Genomic DNA, 18,965 nt, shown 5'->3' with positions numbered 1-18,965 from the left:
GGCCTGTGGAAATATCTTTTCACTCCAGCCACTTCTGCTATATTTTGGAGCAAGTTTGGTGTTCTTGTGCCTGATATCCTATACAATAGAAATACAAAGAAAACAGCAAAGGAGAAAGGATGAAATAACCTGAAATAACAAATCTTGCTCTGGTAAAGTGGTATGCAAAGTGTGTCCTATATGTACCTCTCACCAGGACTCTTTAATGACAGGTTAATTATGAATGAGGCAATATCAATATGATTTTGCAGTTACTCCTCAGAGACATAGCGTACTAAAGGATTGTTGGACATCTATATAAACTATATCCTTGTTGGCTCCTTTTGTGCAGATGTCATGGACACCCCCCAGGCTGTCCCATATTTTCACACTGAATATATGATCAGTTTACTCTAGGGTTACCAGATGTCCCGATTTTATAGGGGCAGTCCTGATTTTGGGGGCTTTTTCTTATATAGGCATCTATTACCCCCCACCCCCGATTTTTTACACTTGCAATCTGGTCACCCTAGTTTACTCTGTGGGGGAGGAGAGGGAAGGGAGAGACCAGCTTGCTTCTTGCAGGACTATCACTTATTCTGGGCATCAGCTACTATTGACACAAACTGGGTGGTGGTCTTGTGAGCTAGCTCTAAGAGGTCAGATCATATGTAGGTGTTTGAAAAAAGCAAGGAGACTTGTGGAAGAAAAAGACAAATGGTGAACAACCATTATTCCCCTATGAAATTACCAGCCCAATTCAGATATCACCACCATCTGGACTTCTGGGTGTTTCCATCTGGTACCTTTTAGGTTTGTCCATCACTGATACGAAAGAGTACATCTGAAATGTGCAGTTGGGAGTTAGTGGCACAGCTCCCATTAATGTTAAATGAGAGACACGTTGCTAGATCTCACGATACTTCCTCCCAGCCCTTTAGCCAAGGCTAAGAATCCAGGTTTTCACTCTATTATTCTGTCAGACCAAGAAAATCAGCAGTTTTCAGGGAGACAAAGAGGAAGAAGTATTCCACTTCTATGTCACCAGTTCAGTTCAGCTCAGGTGAGCTTGCCATCCTGGTTCATTATCAAATAATGTATCGTTGACCACACCACACGATCCATCGTCTACAGCCAAGCTCTGCAATACAACCGCATTTGCTCCAGCCCCTCAGACAGAGACAAACACCTACAAGATCTCTATCAAGCATTCTTACAACTACAATACCCCCACCTGCGGAAGTGAAGAAACAGATTGATAGAGCCAGAAGAGTTCCCAGAAGTCACCTACTACAGGACAGGCCTAACAAAGAAAATAACAGAACGCCACTAGCCGTCACCTTCAGCCCCCAACTAAAACCCCTCCAACGCATTATTAAGGATCTACAACCTATCCTGAAGGATGACCCAACACTCTCACAAATCCTGGGAGACAGGCCAGTCCTTGCCTACAGACAGCCCCCCAACCTGAAGCAAATACTCACCAACAACCACATGCCACACAACAGAACCACTAACCCAGGAACCTAGCCTTGCAACAAAGCCCGTTGCCAACTGTGTCCACATATCTATTCAGGGGACACCATCGTAGGGCCTAATCACATCAGCCACGCTATCAGAGGCTCGTTCACCTGCACATCCACCAATGTGATATATGCCATCATGTGCCAGCAATGCCCCTCTGCCATGTACATTGGTCAAACTGGACAGTCTCTACGTAAAAGAATAAATGGACACAAATCAGATGTCAAGAATTATAACATTCATAAAGCAGTCGGAGAACACTTCAATCTCTCTGGTCACACGATTACAGACATGAAAGTTGCGATATTACAACAAAAAAACTTCAAATCCAGACTCCAGCGAGAAACTGTTGAATTGGAATTCATTTGCAAATTGGATACAATTAACTTAGGCTTGAATAGAGACTGGGAGTGGCTAAGTCATTATGCAAGGTAACTTATTTCCCCTTGTTTTTTCCTAGCCCCCCCCCCCCCCCCCGGATGTTCTTGTTAAACCCTGGATTTGTGCTGGAAATGGCCCACCTTGATTATCATACACATTGTAAGGAGACTGGTCACTTTAGATAAGCTATTACCAGCAGGAGAGTGGGTTTGTGTGTGTGTGTGTGTGTGTGTGTTGGGGGGGGGTGTGTGTGTGAGAAAACCTGGATTTGTGCTGGAAATGGCCCAATTTGATTATCATACACATTGTAAGGAGAGTGATCGCTTTAGATAAGCTATTACCAGCAGGAGAGTGGGGTGGGAGGAGGTATTTTTTCATGCTTTGTGTGTATAAAAAGATCTTCTACACTTTCCACAGTATGCATCCGAAGAAGTGAGCTGTAGCTCACGAAAGCTTATGCTCAAATAAATTGGTTAGTCTCTAAGGTGCCACAAGTACTCCTTTCCTTTTTGCGAATACAGACTAACACGGCTGTTACTCTGAAATGTATCGTTAGTGATGCCTTAAAATTCAGTGATGTTTAATACTGACACATGACACATCCCCTTCCCAAGTTAAACCCAAATACTAATGCTTAAGATCCCAAATACAAAACAACTGCAAGAAAGCACCGTCGGCAGAGCCTACTGCATGGTATCCAGGGGTATATCTACAGTATATAGCAGTACCATTAAATGAAAAATGGGTGCTAGGCAATGTCTATAAACATTCACTACCCCATCAGAGTTTCAAACACCCATTTCAGTCACCTAAATCTGAAATTGACAAATTTACTATCTGCTTTGTGTTTATGTGTGTAACAATAAATAACCAGCATGTGCCCTGAGGGCTAGGATTTCATGGAACATTAAGCTTGTCAGCAAGGTGGCTGTCTATCATTAACTATGGTTTGAGGTGCCGGGAGATGAACACAAAGACAGAAGTTAAACTTCCAGGGAGTTGTGTTTAAACATGGTGCTCATGGAAGTGAGTGTAAGGCTCAGATCCTGCAGCTTGTTCCATGTGGGTGGAGCTCTGGGCTCACACAGAGCTCCACTGGAGTCACTGGCAGCCCTGAGGAAACCAGGGTCCACTCGCATGTAGCCACATGGGCTTCAGATCAGACTCGACTTGGAACTAGTTGCCCAAATGAGGCCCATGAGCCCTGAGCAGGTGCTGAGCAAGCTCTTCATACAAAGCTCTACTCAGTGCACATGAGCTGTGATCTATGTGACTGCAATCCTATGCCTTCCCCCCCCCCCCCCCCCCAGCTATGCTAAATTCTCTTTGGTTTTGTGATCAGAACAAACATCCACTGAATAAAGACAGGAAGGTACCACAGACTCTTCATTTGAAGACTTAAAGATTCTATTTAAACCCAGCTCACCAGGGATGAAAAAAACATTGATTTGATCCACTGTATTATGGAGAGAAGTGGTGCATAAAATGCCTCATACATAAGAAAATGTTTGTACATTTTCTAAGTGAAAATATAGCTCAGTCAATCTGACCATGTGCATGCATAATTCCCCACACAAACAGTAAATGCTTGTACAGGCTAATAGCTAGAGCTTTAATATATATTGCCATGTTCAGATGGCCATGACTGCATATACAATCACAATATATGCATGTGCAATTTATGCATAATCATTTATGCATGCATGCATTTTTGCAGTGTTGTACATGCATTTTCAATACATCCTGTGACAATGTAATCAATCTAGTAACATCAGCACTATCAAACAGAGAACAGTTTAAAAAAGAGAAGCTGATTTTAGTTTCTTATTTTCCAAGCAAATATTCTCTTTGCCTTCTCTAGTACCAAAAAAGTCAGTATTGAGGTAAAATGTTATCGCTGCACTTGTAAAAAGGAATACATCAGACACTGAACAATATTAATGCAAAACATGTGGCTTTGCTTTATTTTTGTTTGGTGCAAATATTTCCCTTTTTATGGCAGTGAAGACGAAATTTCTCCTTGTTATTCCTCTTGCATGGTCTTTGTTTTATATGCATCTTTTACTTTTCTTACTTACTCTCTACCAATCTGATACTGAAAATATCTGCCAGTGAATTGATGGCAAGCTTTGATTTTGTTGTAGTTTCCCCATAACAAGGACCAGTTATTGATAACCACAGTTCATTCAGCATGCTCTACCCTACTGACACAGTACTTTTTTGCTAAGAATGTTACCCAACAGGCTTTCTGTTCTAGCAGACACAAACCACTTTGAAAGTAACTTTTCAGCCTGTTACAATCTGATCCAAGAACCTGCAGTTACAATTCCCCAATGGTTAGGCAATGCCAAACCCCTTGCTCCAGTCCTTCAGATCAGTCAGCTCCAGTAGCCTACAGGGTGTTGAGTCATGTAGAGCCATTTTCTCCCCAGTTTCCTTTTTTAAAAAAAAGCAATTTCTGTAATGCATGAGCTGAGTGCTGAAGTTAAATGTGCACAGACAGCTCAAGCTCCACCAGGAAGCACTGATATTTATAGCCAGCCCTTAGTAAGCACAAATGAATTATTTGTCTTGACGTTGAAGCCACCTCCTTATTGTCTTTTAATGTCTCAGGATATTCAGATTAAGAGCTCCTCTTATCTTAATAGAAGCCTCGTAAACAAACACTCCTAAATTTCTCGCTGTCTGCTAATTGAAAAGAGCCTTATTTTTCCTCCTTTGAGTGTGGGACTTCAGACCTTTTCCTATCTGAATACACATGATATGGCAGTTTAAGTTTACATCATAAAATGCTCCGATACAGTTAACTTGCCAATTTCAAGATGACTGTCATGAAAACATAAAATGTTTGCCAATTAATAAGATTGTGTTTTTATAGAAATACAATGTGTTGTACATGTTTGTTTCCATGAAACACATGGTTGGAATTAAATGGCTTCTCTGTATAACAAGCACACTCGCCAGCAAAATACTTAGTGGGAGTGGAGAAATTCTGCCTTTTACATTTGTGGTGAATCTACTGAGGGTGTAAAAGAACTATCTTTACTTTAAAGAAAATTGGGATAAGGATACTTTTGGAAAGTATTTTTATTTAAAAGCATTTTAGGACAGAAGGGTTGTATGTTATAATGGAAAATATTTAGAGAGAATGCACTATGGAACAGTGCAATATAAAGGTTGTATCAACACGCATTGGGAAGACTGCATTATATTATACACAAATGGCAAACCAGTCCCTACTGCATGAGGTTTTGTTTTTTCTCCTATTCATGAGAATTCCTTTAATAAACAGTTTTTTAAAAAAATTTAATCAGTGACTAAAACAGAGTATGCTAACATGTTAAGGGGTAATTTGTGCTGCCAGGCGAGAAGTTAAGAATAGTAGCTTGCTACTGAGCATGATCCTGCTCTCAGTGAAGTTCTGACAATGACTCCACTGGGCTCAAGACTGGGCCTATAGTCTTCCTCTTATCTATATGCCAATCAATATGTCCAACACTTACCACAAAGTATCTTCTTTCTCTAGTGGTAAAATTCTTGTAAGGGAGAACAAAAGTGGATTTCTTGGCACAAACATGAAAATGGGATGGGGAAAAGTTATATAATAAGTGATAGTGGAATATAAAAAAACCACAGAGTATTAAGATTATGAAAAGTATCTGATATAAATCTACTGTAGCTACTGTTCTAGGAAGATTCCTACAGCAGTGCTCTTAGGGTGCTATTCTGCAAGATCCTGAGGGCTTTGGCCCTGATCCAACAAAGCACTTAAGCACATGCTTAACTTTAAGTATGCAAGTTAAGTACAGTCTATGTTGTACTTGAGGTTAAGCATGAGCTTAAGTGCTTTGCTGGATCAGGGCCAGAGCACTCAGCACCTTGTAGGATGGAGCCTTTACTCTGCTACCTCTCCATTTTTGTTGCGACTTCTTGCTGCATGCAATGATCCCCAGCTGAACCTATTGCTTCTCTCCCTACTTACCGCATGATCAATGCAAATACAAAGGATCTGCACAAAATATCTAGGCAGATAAATGGTAAATAAGCTTCAATTCTTCCTTTTTTGGAAGATTTTTTCCCTTTGTCTTTATCACCCTATAGCTGTAAGTTAGTGTAACAAAAGTTGCCAAGAAAAAAAAATTATGAAGACTGATATGAACAAAAGATATGGCAAGCGTATTTCTTGATAAAATCAACCAAAGAGGTTGCCCATTTAATTGCCTTGAGTCAGAAGCTAAAAGTACAAAAGACTAAGTTGTGCTAAGACTATTAAAATAGTCAATTAAAAATGTCTGCTGGATTTATCACACAGCTATGAAATAACAATTATTATTAAGTGTTATTTTTGGGTATGCCACTTCAAATTAGTATTTTGGATTAAGCTGGTTTTTCACTTTGGACAAACTAATTTTGCACCCTGAAAATGTATTGATCCTATGATACATGTGTATTTGATGACAGCTGCTGAAGAGGAAGCTGGAGGGAAGCCAGACAAAAAACAAAAAACCAAACCAAAAAGCTTTTAAGTGGGTGTTGAAACTTTACATCTAGTTGCCAATGTCAAACTAATACTCAATAATTCAACCTATAACTGCTGTCTGCTAAACCCAAAGCCAAATCCTGCAAATAACTAAACCAATCCATTTCTCCTAATTCTGGCTTATCTCATTCACATAATCTAATGTACAAACATCACCTATATTGTACTGTAGTGACAGCAGGATGGACTAGATGAACTAGTAGATTAGTTCTTTACTAATCTAATTTGATATCTAACATTCTGAGAAAGAAATCTTAGATCTTGACACTTTCTCAGGCTGTCTAATGATGGGTTCAGATGACTAATTTTAGAAACCTAAGTTTGAAATTTTTAGCTCAAATCTGTAGCATGGTTTATTTGCTATAAGGCTTTTCACACTGCTGGATTTTAGCTTTGGATGCACACTGCAAATAGCAGATTCCCTATTGGACAAATCTTGCTATGCAGAAAATTTAGTGGAAGCACAAAGCAGAGGCTGCTTAACACTAAGCACAATACTTCTTACTCCTATCATTATTAACTCTAAAACATTACTTCTACTGGAGGCCTAATCCAAAGTCCATTTAAGTCAACATGAATCTATCCACAGATTTCAATAGTCTTTGGATCAGGCCCTAAGTGAAGGAGGAATTGAAGAATCATGCAAACTATATATAGTTTCTCTATTACTATTTTCCAAATATGTAAATTAAACAGGTGGCTTCTTCTCCTTACAGAAAAATGCCTGGATCAACCTATTTCATCCCTGACACAAATTTCACATTAGGCAACGTGGAACCCAGAAAATTTACGAGACAAAGTGGATATCATAATGGCCTTTAATTCAAGGTCAGCAACGTAGATTATTTTTCCTGTTCAGTCTGAGGGTATGTCTACACTGCAAAAAGAGGGGTCTTCCTAACTCAGCTTACCTAACTTGGGTTAAAATAACAGTGAAGTCTTTTAACTCAGGTTAGCAGCTTTAGTTCAACTCCAGGCTCCACTATAGGCTTTAACATAAGCTGCTAACCAGAGCTAATAGCAGAGTTGTTGCTATTTTCAACCGTGTTAGCTAACTCAGTTTAAGAACAAATCTTTTATTTGAAGACATACCCTGAGAAATCTCTCTCTTCTGGTACATATGCAGGCATGTTGCAAGCTACTCTGGTTATTCTATGTTTTCTGTTGTTCATCAAATTGAAAAAAATGAATCTAGAGTTATGCATTTGGTGCACAAAGGGAAACACTGCACCAGTAACATCAATGGGACTTGATTACGGTCTTCAACAGGCACTGGATCAGATTCTTTTCTCTAGTGTTTAATAATTTACAGATGGGAGAAGCAGTGTGTAACTGAGAGAACAGGCAAGTAGTCCAATAGCCTTTCCCTTTTCATCACAATGGAAAAGTGGAGGTGCTGTGCCTGTTATATATGCCCACAGGATAAGAAACCATGTTAATTTCCTTGAGAGGCATTTAGAAGCATGTGTTTTCCTAGACAGCTGCTTAGTGGCAGTAATGCATAGCAAAGTTACATAATGGACATTAATAAAAAGAAAAGGAGTACGTGTGGCACCTTAGAGACTATCCAATTTATTTGAGCATAAGCTGTAGCTCACAAAAGCTTATGCTCAAATAAATTGGTTAGTCTCTAAGGTGCCACAAGTACTCCTTTTCTTTTTGTGAATACAAACTAACATGGCTGTTACTCTGAAAATGGACATTAATGTGACTCTCACACTGAAATCATGGGTACAATAATGGAAATGTTTTTTCTAGGAAAAATTAAGAAGTAGATTCATTTTGCTTGCTGAGACTGTTGCATTAAAAAGCAACCATATTACTTCACCATCCACCTCGATTGAAGTGGTGGATGAATCAAGTTACAGCTAGTGGTATAGATGCTGATATAAACTGGCAGAGCTTCACTGAAATTAAAGGATCTGGCCCAGTGAATTTTAAAAAATTAAGAGCCATATTCAATTTAGGCACCAATGTCCCAAATGACATTCTGTTCATAAGAGCTTGTTATATTTGATATGGCCTACCACTGATTCTGCTGTTTGCTATTCTATTTTAAACACTTCCATAGCACCTCCCATCTGATAATCTCAAAGCACTTTAAATATTTAAGCCTTGTAACACTTGTGTGATAGATAATTATCCCCATTTACACTTGGGGAAACTGAGGAAGAGAGGTTAAGTGGCTTACCCAACATCGTTTTGCAAGTTTCTGCCTTACTGGGAATAGAATCCAGATTTCCTGGCCAAGAATCATAGAAATCAGAGGTGGGAAATGACCAGTTACTGATAGTTTTATTTGTGGATACATGGACTGGATGAGCTGTACTTTAATGATCGCCCTGGATTTCCTATTATGCTAATAGAGGCAAAATTATATTAATCTTTTGTTCAGGCCCAAATTAGATTTCTTGTACAAACCTCCATCTAAACAGATACAAATCTTAACAATGCGTATTGAAGAGAATTAAGGGAGTGAGTCCTTAACAAAAGAAAAGGAGTACTTTTGGCACCTTAGAGACTAACAAATTTATTTGAGCATAAGCTTATGCTCATATAAATTTGTTAGTCTCTAAGGTGCCACAAGTACTCCTTTTTTTTTTTTGTGGATACAGACTAACAGGGCTGCTACTCTGAAACTTAATAAAAGAGTAAAGCCAGACTGTAGCCCCTGAAACAGGAATATAATTCACAATGCTCTAACAAACTCATGAAGGGTGAGCCTCCAAAGTTTTAGAAGATTCTTTATGATTCAACAAGCACTCAAATATCTGACCATATCATGCCTGTAGAATTTGGTTGCAAATCTCATGAGCACTAGAAACCTTGCAAGAGTTTGCTGTTTTGCTTCTGCTCCTGACTGCAACATGAGTGCAGAGACACAAAACTGAAAAATAATTAAAAACAAAAACCAAGCTAACTGAAAAGTGTGCATTGGGGATCGGGGGGAGGATTAAACTGCAAAAGCTGAGTATTATTTTGAGCTGGTTAGCCCATATCTAATAAAAAAGGGGCAATTCAGATTTAGTTTGGCTATATGATGTGACAGGGTCGGCCCAGATGGCTACAGGAGAGTAACAGAAGGCAGATACATTAGCCCCAGGCTAAGTAGGTCCCTTTTCCCTGGGTAAGGTAACAGGGAAAGTTCCAGAACAATCAGGAACCTTCTGAAGACAATTAAGATGACAGGCTGATTAGAACACCTGCAGCCAATCAAGAAGCTGCTAGAATCAATTAAGGCAGGCTAATCGGGGCACCTGGGTTTAAAAAGGAGCTCACTTCAGTTTGTGGTGCGCGTGTAAGGAGCTGGGAGCAAGAGGTGCTAGGAGCTGAGAGTGAGAATGCATACTGTTGGAGGACTGAGGAGTACAAGCATTATCAGACACCAGGAGGAAGGTCCTATGGTGAGGATAAAGAAGGTGTTGGGAGGAGGCCATGGGGAAGTAGCCCAGGGAGTTGTTGCTGTCACACAGTTGTTCCAGGAGGCACTCTAAACAGCTGCATTCCACAGGGCCCTGGGCTGGAACCCGGAGTAGAGGGCAGGCCCGGGTTCCCCCCAAACCTCCCAACTCCTGGTCAGACACAGGAGGAGTTGACCTGGACTGTGGGTTCATGAAAATGGCCAAACTGAGGGCTGCCGTGAAGCTCCAAGGTGAGCAAATCCGCCAATAAGTGCAAGACCCACCAAGGTAGAGGAGGAACTTTGTCACAATGGTTACATACATTGTGGCTTCTGTAGGCCAAACTCTGTGCACACTCCAGGGGCTCCTTGAATCCCTCCATTTGAAAAAGAAAAGCAGCTGATTTGTAAAACAGAAGCTGAACTCCTATTTTAAACTACCTTGTACAATCTGCTATCCTGTCAAGGGACAACAGCAGATTAACATGGGATGAGGAGAATGTTTGATGACAGATGATGTTGTCAAGTGTAAGCTACTAAATTTGTTTCCCTAAATATTCTTTTAGTTAATATACTATGTTTCTCATCAAGGCATTCAAGCCCACCCTTGTCCTTTAAGGGCAATTAGGATTATATCTTCCCATGTGTCCATTTTCATTCAATTCAAATGGAAGCAAAGCTGGAGTAAGTATGGTAGGCTACATAAATTTCCCATCTGCAAGCAGACAATGGAGGGAGGGGAAAGGAAAAGGGGGCCAGAGGAAGAGATATGTTAAGATTTGGAACAGGAAGCTTCTCTTATCTGTGAGAGTTGTTTCAACAGTCAGCTAATATCACACCTTCATATCTGTAAAGTAGCAATAACAAAGATAAGGAATCAGCTTCTTAAGATAAACAATTGGCGGGAAGGTTGGTCACTTACTATATCTAGAAGGAAATCTCTGAATGGCTTCAGTCCACATTCTGGTTTTCTGAAATCTGAGAACCCCAGAGTGCTCCCCTGCCTCCATTGAGCACGGTGCATGCAGAGATTAAAGGAGGTCTGATTTGAATTTCCAGAAAACTGCTAGATTAGCACCATTGTTGTGTGCAGCCTTTTGAAGTCAGTGGTAAACCTTTCAGAGAGGGGAGGAAGTGTGCTTCGAGGGTGTGTCCATTCTGTTGTTCAGCTGGATAAGTCGTTACAAGTATCTGAAATAACTTACTGCAGCTGACTGTAGATGTTCACTTCGCAACATGAAACTAGCACTCTAGATGCCTGACCAGAGAGCAAAAAAGTCTCTATCCGTATTATTTATCCCAGCTGCAACAATTAGTTATTTTTGTGTGTGGCTTAGTGTAGTTAATGGAAGTATGTGCAAAACTTCCAGTCTCCCCCATCTGAAAAAATACAGAAGTTAATATATGATCTACATCAGTGGTTCCCAAACTTGTTCTGCCGCTTGTGCAAGGAAAGCCCCTGGCGGGCCGGGCCCGTTTGTTTACCTGCCGCGTCCGCAGGTTCGGCCGATCGCAGCTCCCAGTGGCCGTGGCTCGCTGCTCCAGCCAATGGGAGCTGCTGGGAGTGGAAGCAGCGGAACAAGTTTGGGAACCACTGATCTATACATTGCACATCTTTATTCCATTGCTTATACATTCTGGAGTTACTCCTTCAGGGTAACAGCTGACAGTCTGTATCCCTATGTCCACCCTTTTTCAAGACCATAACAACTTTTGTACAAACTTTGCCTTGCAAGGTATCATCTGAAAACTCAATATTTACTGATTTGTATTGTTCTGGTAAAATATGTATGGCAACATTATATGTAAAGTTATAAGATTCTACTGTATGATGTTACTAAGACATATTTCAAATCTGGGAAAGCAGCCACAAACCAGTTCCTCAGAGACAAAAGGCCTCAGCCAGGTGTCACCCAAATCAATTGGACTATCACCTTTTTAAGCAGCCATTCTTTGTCAGGAAAAAGGGTGTGAGCAAGAAATTTACACCTGGGCAAAGAAAGAGTCTGAGACTCCCATCCTCACATATTTTCTGTCTCCCAAACCCCAGCTGGAGATGATTCTAAAAAAAAAGGAAAAGGTATAAGAATGGAGAACAGATGCCCCAGGATATCTCGTCTTTCATCTCTACTCATGGCACTAACAACACTTGAAGGACAAAGGAAGCATCATTGGACTGGAGAGGGATCCTAGCAGAAAGGAATTCAGCATGTAAGAGTGTTAAAAAATGAGGTGGGAAAGGCTTTTGCTATGAATTCACCTAGCTTGTTAAATTAGATGTTAATTGCATTTTACCTTTTATTTCTTTGTAACCCATTCTGACTTTTATGCCTCATTACTTGTAACCACTTAAAATTTATCTTTCTGTAGTTAATAAACTTGCTTTATTGTTTTATCGAGACCAGTGCGTTTGGATTGAAATGTGTGGGAAACTCCATGTGAGATAACAAGATTTGTGCATATCATTTTCTGATAATAAATGACGGACTTTATACAAGCTTATGTTGTCCAGGAGAGGGCTGGGCAGTACCAGATGCACATTTCTGGAAGAAAGCCTGGGACTAGAAATTTGCTGGTGTTGCTCTGCAGTGTAATTCAAGAGTCGTGGGCCATAGCTGAGAGTAATTTACATGCAGGAGACTGTGTTTGAGCAGACCGTGTTTGAGCAGACCAGGAGTGGTTGATCTCATGGCAAAGCAGTGTAAAAGGTACTCCAGGCTGAAGAACTGAGGGGACACAGACTGTAATGTCACAGGACCCAATCACAGGACCCAAGAGTTGTACCATTGACTTCAATGGGAGTCAGATGCTCATGATAAGCAGTGTTCCAAAATCCCAGATACAATCCCTTTACCCCCACAAACCTGGTTTTGGTGGGAAGGGGAGCATATTGCTCTTAAAGGTTGCACCAAATTCCAGAACCAGACACCAATGCACTTCATGAAGATGAGCCAAGGTGACCATCTGGGTTTCAGGCCAAATCAGACCTATGGTTTAGGTTCAGGAAAATAAAAAAATCTTGTGAGCTGCTTTTGAGAGGTTTTTTACCTATAATAGGAAGAAATTAGTTGCTGAGGGGTCTTCTAACATTTGTGACCAGAAAATACGACTCCCTCCTGTTCTGGATTCAACCTGGAACAAAAGCTTCAAGGGTTGGTGTTGTACTATGGATTTGAATGTAATGGAATTCAATAATGTTTGTATGAGAAAATCCAATTTTGTAAAATACCCATGTTAATTAAACACAGTATATAATACAATGAAATTTCTTATAGACTCGTACGAACAGTGAGATGATTCATGTAGTCTTCAGACATTGTCTTACATCTCACCGAGGTTGAAAATCAAGGTGATTTTGTTTATTTGCAATACTAGAGCAGCTGATGATTAGTGCAGGAATGGATGTTTTAATACTTAAAAAATGAAGAGAAAATAGCTAAAAAATAAAGCTATAACAAATCATACCACACAGGGAGATCAGTTGATATTCAGAAAGAATCTTATTTCACTATTGTGACTCTATTCTAGAAGTCAGATGAATATGTTATTGATCACCAGCAAAACAACTATATTTTAATTGTGTTTTGCAATTGACCCAAATGGATTTATTATAGCTCTGCAGAAAAATTAGACTTTGTTTTGTGTGTTTAACACTTAGTTGTCATAATATGAGAACAGCGGTATTTATTCTCCCTCTGCTTTAATGTTAAAGCACTGCTATTAAAATGTCACAGGAATCATCTATACTAAAGTAGCACTGATGGCCATATTTTCTAAAAGCAACCAGTATACCTGTGCCCAGAATTTTGCATGCAGTTATCACATATGAGCATGCAGTTTGGGTAAGTAGGTGTCCATCTTCCCAACTTACATGTTAAATCATGGATGCAAATATAGAAGCCTGTTAGGGGCCCTGTTGGAAACTTAGGCCAAAGCATCTGTCACTAACTTTTGATCTACTATTCCTGTCACTTGCCATTCAGAGGCATTCACTGCACCCTTACTGACTGCAGCCTGTACCAAGGCAACACTTTTAAGGGGCTTGCCAAGTTGCCTCAGCCAAGAACTCCAAGATATGCACCATTTTCTCCCCAAATGCCTCTCACAAGAGATGAGAAGAACGTACCACAGAGACCTTTTACCTCAAAAGCAAAACACTAAAATGGTCTCAAAGCAAGAGAGAAAATCAGATTAACACACAAAAAGTCTGTAAAACACATGGCCTAGACACAGCAAGAGCTCTGTAGGCACATCTTGAATCAGTTGTATGGAAGTAACAGCCTTAGGTTTCCAGAGACCATTTTCCTCCTGTCTTCTTCCTGACTCTTTCAGATGTTCAGCCTATCAAAGACTTGATTCTTTCATAGTTTCCATATCTGACTCTCACTCCTGTTCTTACTTTGCTGGATTGTTTGTGCTGGGTTTATCATTATATACTCCTTTTTATCACCACCCCTCCATGGTGTTTCTGGGGGTCTGTCCCCAGATTCCATCAGGATTGTATAGAGTTTGGTGGCTAAACTGTTTCAGTCCCTGTTTTCCTGTTCATCCTTTGCATTTTCCTACCCAAATACACCCTCCCTGGTCTCCAAGGTTGCCTTCCTTTTGTGCTGGCATTAATAACCTTGCTTTTGACATGTTAATTGTCTTAGTGGGTGATGTAATCATGACCAGTAAAAATTGCTTTTAAAGACAAGGATTTCATATGATTATGTCATTTGTTCTCAATATTAATTCTAGTCTATATTTGATAGGAATCATAAGACAGTTTAACTGATCTGTCACAGTGATGCCCTCTAGGTTAGCTTCATAGAGAACGTGTCCCCTGATTAGAACAAAGTTTTAAGTGATTTCAGGTTAATATTTACAGAGAATGGCTGCAACAGCTTCCAATAGGAGGGTTAGACATCAACATACATTGAAAAAACAACCTGTCAGATTCAATAGCTGTCTCAGAGTGGGGAGGGAGCAAGCGTGATGAGTCATCCCTGAGCCACCCTGAACATGACGAGTCATTCCTGAACCAGAAAGTGTGTTGAATTTTCAGAGGTAACTGCCTGCAGGTCTTGTGATAGGCCCCTCTCTATTCAATCAGGGTTCAGCCAATCCATGGTGAGGACCCACCCAGGTAAACCCAAGGCAGGTATGTTGACTCCTAAGGGGAGCAGTCTCTCCAGTTGTTCAACATCACTGTCTGGCTGGGAGCACTCCCATCATTTAGTAGTTGTGACAGACTGCTCATGTTCCAGCTGGTCTTTGCTCCTGCTCTCGCTCCAGCCCGTGCCTGTTTCCATGCTAGCCAGCCCCGGCTCCAGCTTGGATACGCTCCTGCCTCAGCCAACCTCCCAGCAAGTCTGACAGTAAGTCTAACGACATACTGCTATATGAAGACAGCCATTGGTTTCAGAATTCAGATAATAAAATGTGCTTTTTTTTTGTTCAGAGACCAATCTGGGAGCAGCCTGTCTGACCCGCCTTGTTTGAGAATCATTATAGTTGAACTTTCATAATCATCCCTGCTCCATCAGTGCATAAGGCAGAAATCAAATGGCTCTTGTCATCCCTATCCTGTTGTGCTAGTTTTTCCAGAAGGTTTATAAGGTTAAGTTTACTGCAGCAAAATCACCCACAAACAACATAAAGGCAAGCGTTGGAAAAGCCTTTCCTCCGCACTGTGAGTAAATGCACTGCTGTCTGACAAAGAGCAGCTCTGTGAAGAAGCATAAAATTAGAGACAGGCCAAGTGCAAGAATCCCTGAGGATGGACTGTTCTCATCCCTTCCACAGAGGCTATCAGCAACTCCCACTAACTCCAGTGGCTGTAGCTCGTATTCTGTAGGAGAAGAATCAGTAGGTTTCTGGGTCCAAACTTTTTGTCTGGCCCATAATTTTATAATGGACCAAACCCCTTGTGCACTTGGATGTGAGGTGCACGTAACAGCTCAGACTCATCCCTACACAAAGGTGAAAAAGGAGGCCATGTGAATGGTTTGGTCGACTCAAGTCAGTTTTACATCTGCACTTGAATTCTGTTCCTGCAGCAGTGAAGTCAATGGGAGTTTTGCCACTTACTTGAATGAAACTGGATTAGGCTCAAGGAGAACACGAGGATTTTGAGACCATACTGATACATCTGTGTTCAGTGTTGTGGCATTTCTCTGCCTGTGAAGTTAAAGCTACCCGGCATACTTGGGACTATTCAGAACCACAGCATGCCATCTTGTACTCTGCTCAACCTCCCTCAGCTAGTTACGAAAGCAGCAAGCCACAAACACTGACGCTTCCTATTAGTTTTCACAGTGGTCACACTGCAAAGGAACAAGAATGCCAAAAACAGATTTGGGGAACTCCACACTGTCCGTTTACTAGCAAACCCTTCAAGCTGGAAATGGTATTTCAACCCCCGTGACCGCCTGCCACTTGTAAACTCAGGTGTTTTCAGAGTTTGATTAGAATTTTAAAGTATATAGAATAGCACCTATGCTGAACTCTGAATTCAACCCTTCCTTCCTCCCAACACACATACTTTTTTTCTCTAACCACAATACTGAAATTGTGTGCGGCTGCTACGAGTACCAAGGTGGAGACATTCATTTCTACAAGAACAGCATGAAGTCTAAAGCTAGGAGACACTCTTAATTTTTTTTAAAAAGTTACCTCCTTGCGGGTGTTTTGGGGGCTGATCCAAGCCCGTTCAAGTCAATGGGAGTCTTTCCAGTGGCTTCAATGGAATTTGGATCAGGCCCTCAGTTTCTTTGCTAGAGTGCAGAGGACAGGATATAAGTGATGTCCAGGCTCCACTTCAATGTGTTTCACATCAAGCAGGCTTCCCTAGGAATTACTGAAACAAAAGGAAGAAGGGGCCAACAGTGTCAGTGCAGTATTTTGAGAGATTACTCTGGCAGACAGGTACCACACAGCCATGGTACTATGCAATGAATGAATGGCCCCTGACTTCTTACAATAGAAACAGTGCTGCTTTTTGGGCAATTGACTACAGAATGGAAGGGATTCCTAAAGCATTTACTACCTAAGGCTGAAGACAGTGTAAAATTAATTATGTTAGTTGTTTTCTGAACATCTTCCTGAATAATGGCTTCCAGCAGCTTAGGAGTTCATAGCCAGAAGTTATCAGCTATTTTCTATTGGTCTTTAAAATAGCAGCTCCAAATCCATCCTTTCAATAATAAGACAATATTTAAGAAAAGGTATACACCCATATTATACACTTCACACAGCAGTACAGTGAAATAAATGAAGTGTGAAACAGAAATGGATCTTATTAATTTATAATCTCCATTAGTGTGTATTAGAGTTGAGGAGTGGGTCAGAATTTACCTATGGATAAAATGCTGCACAATTTAGGAGTTTCATTTCACCTACTTTTCCTGCCTGAATTTCCATATGTAGCCAAACTGTACCTCTAACGGACATACTAATACTAATAATTCCTCTGGTAGAAGCGGATTAGAGTCCTGACTTGCCAAACTTCATCTGCATCCCAGCTTGTTAGTCGCTATTCAGCTTACTCTAGTGCATCTGATGCTCTGCAGACAAGACAAACAAGATCCATGTTATAGCATCCACCAGAGATCCCTGTTATCAGAAAGCACCGTAAGAGGGGGTAGCAAACCAATGTTCAGAGCCAAAAGTCATACATGGCTAGATGCTGCTCTATATACCAGCAGAAGTGCTGGAGAAGTAAGAAGTGGCTGCACTGTAGCTGGAGTCCCAAGTAGGAATTCTAGCAGACTCAGCCTGAATTCTCCTAGGCTGTGCACAGGGCTTGCCTGATGTGCCACTCTTGCAGAAACTACAAAGTACTTTTAATGTCTGAAGCCAACTCTGCCTGGTGGTGAGGTGGAGTCTAACCAGGAGCCTACCCTCATTCAAACACATAGCAGCTGTGTAGAGAATAGAAGATAGCAGGATCCCAACACACATCTGAACGTCTTGCTATCCTTGATGAAAGCCACACATCCAAGCCCAGTTGCTGTCATTGTGCTCCCAGCCTCATGCTTACCAAAAAAATTAATAATCAATCATTTAAATATCCTCTGATTCCCCTTCCTTAGCTGGCAGGAGGAATCCTCTGTTAATCAAAAGGATCAGTTCATGCATGAAGGAGTGTGCTTCACTATTTCTGCCCCAGTATTCAGTGTTTTACCTATTTATGGAGAGAAGATAACTTAGCTTTTACACACACACTCTCTCTTTCTCAACAAACCAACCACTGACAGGCTACTGTACCTGGGAGAGAATAAAACTGATTGATTACCGGTCAGTGCACTAAAACCAAACATTTCCCTATGACAGGTTCAAAAACAACTTAAACTTACATAACCAGCGGGTGAAGAACAGGTGTCCCCTGGCTCCCACAAGAAATCAAAGTCTAGAAAAAAGTTTTAAACCAGGAGAAAAGCCCTAGATAGTTGTCTCTAGGATTCTTCAGCAGGGCAAACAGTGCTTCAAGGACAAAGAGGAAAGTAGCTGCTATTTGAGGCAACTTCATTATAAAACCATTTTTAATAAGCATTCTTAACAAAGAGAGGGAGCGTGCTTGCAGAAAAGCCTCCAAGGGCTCTTAAGGCTGCCCAGTTAAGTTATTAGGAAGTTACACACAGGGGACCAAACAGCTTTTTTATTGGCCCCAAGGGACAGGGTTCAGTTTGTCACCTGTTCTCTAGAGGCATAGTCACTAACAGCAGATACTGTTAACCATCAATTTTCTGCCTGTTCCCACTCTGTGAAGGAAAGTGTATTTTTACTTACTCTAGTTGGCACACAAAAGCACAGTGTAAAGTAAGCAAAAGTGTAATTTATATACTAGGTATTCATAAGTCTGAGCAGTAAAGATGAATCCTTTGTTCTCTTTTTCCCTTTAGCACAATTACATAATTACTACATTTAAAGAAACAATCATAAGACAGGGAAGTCCACCAATGTTGTGACCAGAATGAGGACAGTATGGTAACATGCATAGTATAAGAGGGACACATGGAAGAAGAAAGAGGACTAGAGTCAATAAATTGCCTGACTTTTTGAATCAAACAGAACTGAAAACCTCAGTCTGCTTGCAAAAGTTTGGTGACTATGATTTAAGATTATTTGAATATCTAGACCACTGATGAGCCTGCTACA

The 18,965-nt window shown here is 40.7% G+C and overlaps 1 protein-coding gene and 1 long non-coding RNA gene across 4 annotated transcripts in view; one reads left to right on the top strand and one right to left on the bottom strand.

Moving 5' to 3' along the window:
- LOC141995193 (uncharacterized) overlaps positions 1–12,048 on the top strand; it is a 49,615-nt gene extending 37,567 nt beyond the window's left edge. The window contains exons 2-3 of the long non-coding RNA XR_012641272.1: positions 7,141–7,252; positions 11,875–12,048. This is a non-coding gene — a long non-coding RNA (uncharacterized LOC141995193). The remainder of the gene's footprint in view (positions 1–7,140; positions 7,253–11,874) is intronic.
- RORA (RAR related orphan receptor A) overlaps positions 1–18,965 on the bottom strand; it is a 535,368-nt gene that overhangs the window by 133,857 nt on the left and 382,546 nt on the right. The window lies entirely within an intron of this gene.

The sequence above is a fragment of the Natator depressus genome, chromosome 10, assembly GCF_965152275.1.
Source record: "Natator depressus isolate rNatDep1 chromosome 10, rNatDep2.hap1, whole genome shotgun sequence".
Lineage (NCBI taxonomy): Eukaryota > Metazoa > Chordata > Testudines > Cheloniidae > Natator > Natator depressus.
Note: the sequence above shows the minus strand (reverse complement) of the source record. Positions and strands in the feature narration are given on the sequence as shown.